Raw genomic sequence first — 7,500 nt, 5'->3', positions numbered from 1 at the left:
ATTATTTCCTTCAGGGGTTTAAACGTATCGTGTAGTGAAAGTGGAGGTTTCATTTAAACCGTGTCGACAATGAGCGGCCTTTTACCTCAAACAGATTTACATGTCACTAGCACGAGTGTCGTAATGTTGTCAGATTGGAAGTCATGTTCGTTATTCTTCAAATGATCATCAAATCACATCTGATTCGGTGTCAACATAGTTGATCCTCCAAACTTCTTTTTCATTTTTAATCAAGACACAAAAATTTATTTATTTATTACTTATTTATTCATTTAGTTATTAAAACCCATTGTGTAAGTATTGGATTCAACCTGCCATACAGTGGAATTTCTTAGACACCCACCATAAAACACAAAAACGGCTTAGTTTAGACAAACAGAAGAGAAAAGAAAAATAGGTTTGATGGAAGGACAGCTTTGGTATCCTAGAACGATCTTTTTTCAAGTAAAGGTCGGGTTAATTTGGACTCCGTTTCTGTTCATCTTTTTGACAGCATCTTTTAAATTTAATAATAGAAATGAGAGCCTCAGGGCAACAGTATTTCGACAGAAGTAATTTACTCGTTGACAGAACTTCCTTATCAATCTGATAATAAGTATGTAAGTGCGTTAGTGAATGGAAATATCAAATATGCTCAACAGTGACGATAAACGTAGGTGATATAATAAAAGTTTCAAATGATTTGTCAATTCAAAATTCGACCCGGTAAAACTTTGTGACAGTGAAATTCTTGATACATCATTGATTTGTCATAGCAAAGATCTTAACAAAGCTTTTTTAAAGTTGTATTCACACGGCTATTAAACTCATGCGACCACTGAGGCGGTTACCGAAAGATCTGACCGCTTCAGATGGAAATAGCATCGTTGACGTAGAAGGGAAACCAATTGACGTCATAAGTGGGTCGAGTTTGTTGGTTCTTTACTCTGTTCCAAGACGTTTTTCTCCGGGTACTACGGCTTTGCCTTTTTTCACAAACCAACATTTATTTGGTTTATGTCAATTTCAGTTGATTTCAATGTACAGTGCCCCCGATTACTTCCTTATAAGCTCAATTTTTATTATTTACTTACTTATTTATTTATTTATTTATTTATTTATTTATTTATTGACTCGTTGTGTCCGAAGCATTGCAGAGTTTAATTCGGGGCCACTAAAGACAAATTCACATGCAAAACAAAATGAGCCTAAGAAAAAGAGCCATGCACAACTTTTCTATCACGTTCGACTCGGAGAGAGGTCCTTGCGTGGGCGATTCTATACAATTTGCCAGACCACAAGTATTCAGTTTATAGCGATCGATGCTACTATATCTGTACAGCTCTTTGTGTTGTTAACACTTCCTCAGAAATTATGCATACTCAAGAACAAAAAGTCGTCACCTAATTGATGATATAATCAACCAGCCGATTTCCCTCCAAGCATGGAGACTATGTTCGTTGCTAAAATTAAAAAAAGGTCAATGGACAGAATTCGTGGAAACACATTAAGGGCCCTTAGCTCCGTTGAACTCAACTTTTGTAGTAGACTTGGGACGTGATTCGTTTATTTACACCCTGAGGGAAAAAACTACCGCAGTCTGCGCCAGAAATCTTAAATCGCAGCCTATAAGTCAGCATCTTTACTTTAGTCACGAAGTCAAACGGGAAGACGCTGGAAGCATCGGTGTTGAGTTTATTTCATCTGCAGAACATTGTATCGGACTGGCTTACGCAGTCATTAGCAACAGAATACTGGCCCTATAATCAAAGGTAACTGAACGGATATGCTTAATTGCTTTTTTTTTTTATCCTTCGTCTAGTACGAATTCACACCCATTTTTTTGAAGAAATCTTTTTGATAGTTAGTACAAATATACATAAAGAACATTCGAGGTAGCTCATCATTATTATGCCGAAGCGACGCAGACACGAATCTCGAATCACGTATCCAGAATTTTATGCTTTCCCGGCAGGGCTCGCATTTTGAATGGCTATCTACGGTTTTCTTTGATTATTGACCATTCAGAATGTTTGGTTGGTTTCTTCCTCTTGTCTCTTTTCTGCATTGAATTCATCTCTCCACTTCAAGTTTCGTTATGCCTTATGTCAACAAGAACCAAGTACGATCAATGTTTGCCGCGCTAAACGTAATTAACCTTAAACGAAAGAATTTTTCCATGCACCAACACTAATTTGATTTAGCAGTGATTTGCGTTTGGAATCATTGGCACAAATTTGCAACTGGACAGGTGTTGTTCTTTAAATCCACATTAAAATCTCTAGACCAATCTCGGTCGTCGCCCTATTTAGTAAGGTGCCTCAATGAATAGTCTATAACCACTGAGCTCATTACTTATGTTGAGACGCGTAGTATTCTATATATGTTGCAGGTAAAATTCGTTCTCAGGTTGAATCCGTTGTCACCTAAGTTTAATTCGTGATCAGCATTTTACCTAGGTTGATATATGCACTCAACTTGGCTTAAACCCCCCTCTAAAAAGGAAACTTGTACAGGGGCACCCAACGACCAATTTGTTGTAAAATGTATTATTATACCCCAGTTAATGAAAATAAATGTTATTAAGGCATTTTCAGGTGTTTTTCAGTGTTGCTGGGAAAAAATTATCTGTTCCTTTTTCCCAGCAAGACACACAAGAAATTTCCCAGCCAGCTGGATAAAATTGGTTGGTTTCCCAGCCAGCTGATCAAATTTATTTCCCAGCCAGGAATTAAATTAATTAATTAATTAATTACTTAATTAACATATTAATATATATATATATATATATATATATAAATGAAAGGAATACTATTACTACTACTACTAATAATAATGATGATGATGATAACAATAACAATACCTATATTGATAATGATAATGGAACGATAATGTGAAACACACAGCTGTAGTTCTTGTGTTAGTATGATACTCTACATGTACTGCTGTCTCGAGCAGTTTGAATTTTAGGAGCCTTTTGTCACCCTGGAAAGCGAGCACAGAATTCATAATACCTAGCACCATTGTACACAAAAGCAATAAAATACTTGCTAGGATAAACCTGTATAATTTTGTCTACAATAAGGTAGAACAACTGGAACCTTGAAATAGCTCTTCATTTTACATTTTTATTCATCTCTTCAGTTACACAATTGCTAATGTCCTATTCCTTGCTATTTCCATGGTAGCCTGAAAAATAATTAAAAAGGAAATAAATTAGAGACCAATATTAATTGAGTAGAGCCAGCAGTAATGCTGATTGAGTTTTCAGATCTAGCTATGGACTCACTAATCATTGTTATGACAGGGGACCCACACAAAGGGTGAATTTAGAAGCAATGTATGAGAATAGCAAAAAGTTCCATAATTATTATTGTACTATTCTGCAATAAATATTTACACAAGATGAGGATAAACTATCTGAAATGATCTTGTGCTGTTGTTATTATGGCTGAAAATGGCAAATTGTAGCAATTTTTACCAGAGCAACACATGTTCTTGAAATCGCTAAATTTCCCACAAGCAGCCACAATAACGACACAGCAGAACATTTCGGATGAAGGTTTGTTTATTCTTATCTTATATGCAAATATTTATCCCAGAATTGTACAATAATATGGAACTTTTTGCTATTCTCATACATTTCTTCTAAATTCAATAATACCAAGGGTCAAACAGATTATGTAGGCAACCTGTGATTGTTAGTATTTGTAAAAAGTAGACTCAAGCCCCTGTAATTCTTAGATGCAGAAACCTTACGCTTAAGTTGAAACATGTCTATTTATCATGAATGTCTTTGCGGATTGGCAAAAAAAAAAACAGCTTGAGGTAATAAGATCTATTTGTCATCATGGTGCAGAGCAGTCAACATATTTAGCTATATATCTTTCCAGATCAACTGAAAAATTGAAAAAAAATTCCCTTGACTCGCCAAATATGACAGTCACATCTTGAGCTGGATGGATAACAAGATCAGTAAAATTTCTGCAGGCCATATAGGTCTAGCACTTAAACTGGCCAAATTGAATGGACTTTCTCCATGCCATAAATTATTTTAATAAAATTTAAAATGTTACCATGACTGAACAACTGTTGAGCATCTTCCTCCCAATGACACGGATTTGCAGCCATTCACATTAAAGGAGAATTGAAACTTAATAGACAACTGAATAGAGGGCCAAAAAGGAAACAAAGTTCTCAGTGCAAACCATGAATGCCCTAACTCAACCTGACGGAAGAGAGAGAGTCATAAGAATGAACAAACAAAGAATGCCCATCGTCACAAGCCTAACTCAACCTGACGGAAGAGAGATGGTCGTAAGAATGAACAAACAATGAATGGCCATCGTCACAAGCCTAACTCAACCTGAGGGAAGAGAGAGAGTCGTAAGAATGAACCAACAAAGAATGCCCATCGTCACAAGCCTAACTCAACCTGACGGAAGAGAGATGGTCGTAAGAATGAACAAACAATGAATGGCCATCGTCACAAGCCTAACTCAACCTGAGGGAAAAGAGAGAGTCGTAAGAATGAACAAACAAAGAATGCCCATCGTCACAAGCCTAACTCAACCTGACGGAAGAGAGATGGTCGTAAGAATGAACAAACAATGAATGGCCATCGTCACAAGCCTAACTCAACCTGAGGGAAGAGAGAGAGTCGTAAGAATGAACAAGCAAAGAATGCCCATCGTCACAAGCCTAACTCAACCTGACGGAAGAGAGATGGTCGTAAGAATGAACAAACAATGAATGGCCATCGTCACAAGCCTAACTCAACCTGATGGAAGAGAGATGGTCGTAAGAATGAACAAACAATGAATGGCCATCGTCACAAGCCTAACTCAACCTGATGGAAGAGAGAGGGTCGTAAGAATGAACAAACAATGAATGGCCATCGTCACAAGCCTAACTCAACCTGACGGAAGAGAGATGGTCGTAAGAATGAACAAACAATGAATGGCCATCGTCACAAGCCTAACTCAACCTGAGGGAAGAGAGAGAGTCGTAAGAATGAACAAACAAAGAATGCCCATCGTCACAAGCCTAACTCAACCTGACGGAAGAGAGATGGTCGTAAGAATGAACAAACAATGAATGGCCATCGTCACAAGCCTAACTCAACCTGAGGGAAGAGAGAGAGTCGTAAGAATGAACAAGCAAAGAATGCCCATCGTCACAAGCCTAACTCAACCTGACGGAAGAGAGATGGTCGTAAGAATGAACAAACAATGAATGGCCATCGTCACAAGCCTAACTCAACCTGACGGAAGAGAGATGGTCGTAAGAATGAACAAACAATGAATGGCCATCGTCACAAGCCTAACTCAACCTGATGGAAGAGAGATGGTCGTAAGAATGAACAAACAATGAATGGCCATCGTCACAAGCCTAACTCAACCTGATGGAAGAGAGAGGGTCGTAAGAATGAACAAACAATGAATGGCCATCGTCACAAGCCTAACTCAACCTGACGGAAGAGAGATGGTCGTAAGAATGAACAAACAATGAATGGCCATCGTCACAAGCCTAACTCAACCTGATGGAAGAGAGATGGTCGTAAGAATGAACAAACAATGAATGGCCATCGTCACAAGCCTAACTCAACCTGATGGAAGAGAGAGGGTCGTAAGAATGAACAAACAAAGAATGCCCATCTTCACAAGCCTAACTCAGTTTGGCTTTGTACAGAGACAAAGTATGACTAAAGATAATTTGTGATTGTTGAAAAGGAAAAGTAAACAATCTGCCAAGTAAAAAAGAATTAGTGCTGTTGGTCACAATAACAAATAATTGTTTTGTCAATGTATGTGTTGATGACAACAGTTATTGCTGACACAATCATACATTGTAAGAACAATAGACTAAGTATGTCTTAATTAAGCACTCTACCCAATACAAACAGCTGATCATCAGAAGCATTCTCACAATTAAAACCACAGTCTGACCAAAACCAACAAAGTTTTCTTAGTCAGAGAAAAAAAAACAATAATAAAAGCCTGCATATACGAACATATATATATTTTTTGTCTGGCAAAATAGGGATGCTTGGATGCAGGCTTAAAGTGGATTGTTGACAAGGTCCTAATTTGTATGTAGGAGATATAGGTACTGATTGCCAGAAAAATAAATATTTGCGATCTCAAAGTCAAACTCCTTGGATAAAGTGTTTATTGCAATTTAACTGTTACTCACATAATTATAGAACCTGCTTGATTTTAGTTAACTAAACAGGGTTTTGTATAATTATGCCAAATATCTGCCAACAGGTTCTTACAAAAGGATCTCTTCGCAGGAGTTCTCGAGAGTAATAAATCGTCTTTCTAACGAAATAAACTAAATTAAAATAAGTGCGAATTTTTCTTGATTTTTACCTTGTGTTTGAGGAAAGCACCTGGTTGATCCCGTGGCTGCCTACACGAATAAGAAAAATACGTACTGCTGTCAATTTTTTACAATTCGATCGTTGGCTCAATTCGCTTCAACTGTAAAAGATCATCACGCACTTGACTAATACAGATAACCGAAAAAAAGCATTAAAACAACTACATTAGGAAGTCTTATACCTCCGAAAACGCTAACACCAAACACATTGTACACCGTCGAAACTCTGGTCGACTGTGAATGAAAATACAAGTTAATACTGTTAAATTCACTCTGTTCATTTCAATTCAGTGTAGAAGAACATCACGAGAATCTCAGCATACAGATAAAATAACAATGGAAATTAATCTTACATGTAAATGAGGAAAACAGCACAATCCGTGTTCGTCGATCTGTGAAACCTCCGCGCGCTTTTATCAAACGACCGAAGAAAACCGACACAGGTTTTTTCCGCAAGCGCAATCACTCTGACCAGCCGTCGTTTGTCGTTCTCAGTCTTCAGAGTTTCTACAGCCAGCTGACACCAGCCAGCTCGGGTTGAAATGCTAGAAAAAGTCAGTAATTCCCAGGTAAAACCTCTATCAATGATAAATTTCCCAGCCAGCTCATCGGAACACCTGTATTTTTGCCAGCCAGCAAGATTCCTCTGGGGAACAGATAAAGTGAGGAACAGATCCGTTGGGTGCCCCTGCTTGTACCTTGCCTCCTCAAGCTCTGTCTTACACATTTACACAGATCCTCTTGAATTTGGCATCATCGTATCGGTTTCTGTATTCAAACACTTATTAATTCAGTCTCAACAATACAACATATTAAGGGAACAAAGAACTGTACTATGCACTTACCGCTACTCGAAATGGCACCCTCCAGATCTGTAATATTGTGTCTTCACCAGGGCGCATGTCTTAACCACTACACTACAACGATGAACATGCTCAACCCAACACATTTCTTTTAATTACTTACTTTTCTATGATTGGTTAATTAATATTTAGCTCTTATTAACCGAGCAGGAGGTCTGTATGGGAGAATCTTGACCGAGGTCGTGAGTACAGACCGAACGCAGTGAGGTCTGTACACACGACCGAGGTCAAGATGCTCCCATACAGACTGACTAAGCTCGGTTAATAAGATGTT

The 7,500-nt window shown here is 37.9% G+C and overlaps 1 protein-coding gene and 1 long non-coding RNA gene across 7 annotated transcripts in view; one reads left to right on the top strand and one right to left on the bottom strand.

Annotated features, from left to right (window-relative positions):
* LOC138000139 (uncharacterized) overlaps positions 1 to 7,500 on the top strand; it is a 24,150-nt gene that overhangs the window by 3,462 nt on the left and 13,188 nt on the right. Inside the window, exon 1 of one of the 6 annotated variants that reach the window (XM_068846333.1) lies at positions 953 to 1,751. The exons of the other annotated variants lie outside the window; for them this stretch is intronic. The gene's annotated coding sequence lies outside the window, so the exon portion shown is untranslated. Of the gene's footprint in view, positions 1 to 952; positions 1,752 to 7,500 lie in introns of those variants that run through there. 6 annotated transcript variants of the gene reach the window in all.
* LOC138000142 (uncharacterized) lies at positions 3,094 to 6,820 on the bottom strand. Its single transcript, XR_011123067.1, has 4 exons — positions 6,717 to 6,820; positions 6,546 to 6,597; positions 4,056 to 6,393; positions 3,094 to 3,168 (listed from the first exon to the last, which is right to left on the bottom strand). It is a non-coding gene; the product is annotated as an uncharacterized lncRNA (long non-coding RNA).

The sequence above is a fragment of the Montipora foliosa genome, chromosome 4 (genome assembly GCF_036669935.1).
Source record: "Montipora foliosa isolate CH-2021 chromosome 4, ASM3666993v2, whole genome shotgun sequence".
Classification (NCBI taxonomy): Eukaryota; Metazoa; Cnidaria; class Anthozoa; order Scleractinia; family Acroporidae; genus Montipora; species Montipora foliosa.
The sequence above is the reverse complement of the archived record's forward strand: the minus strand, read 5'-3'. Positions and strand labels throughout refer to the sequence as shown.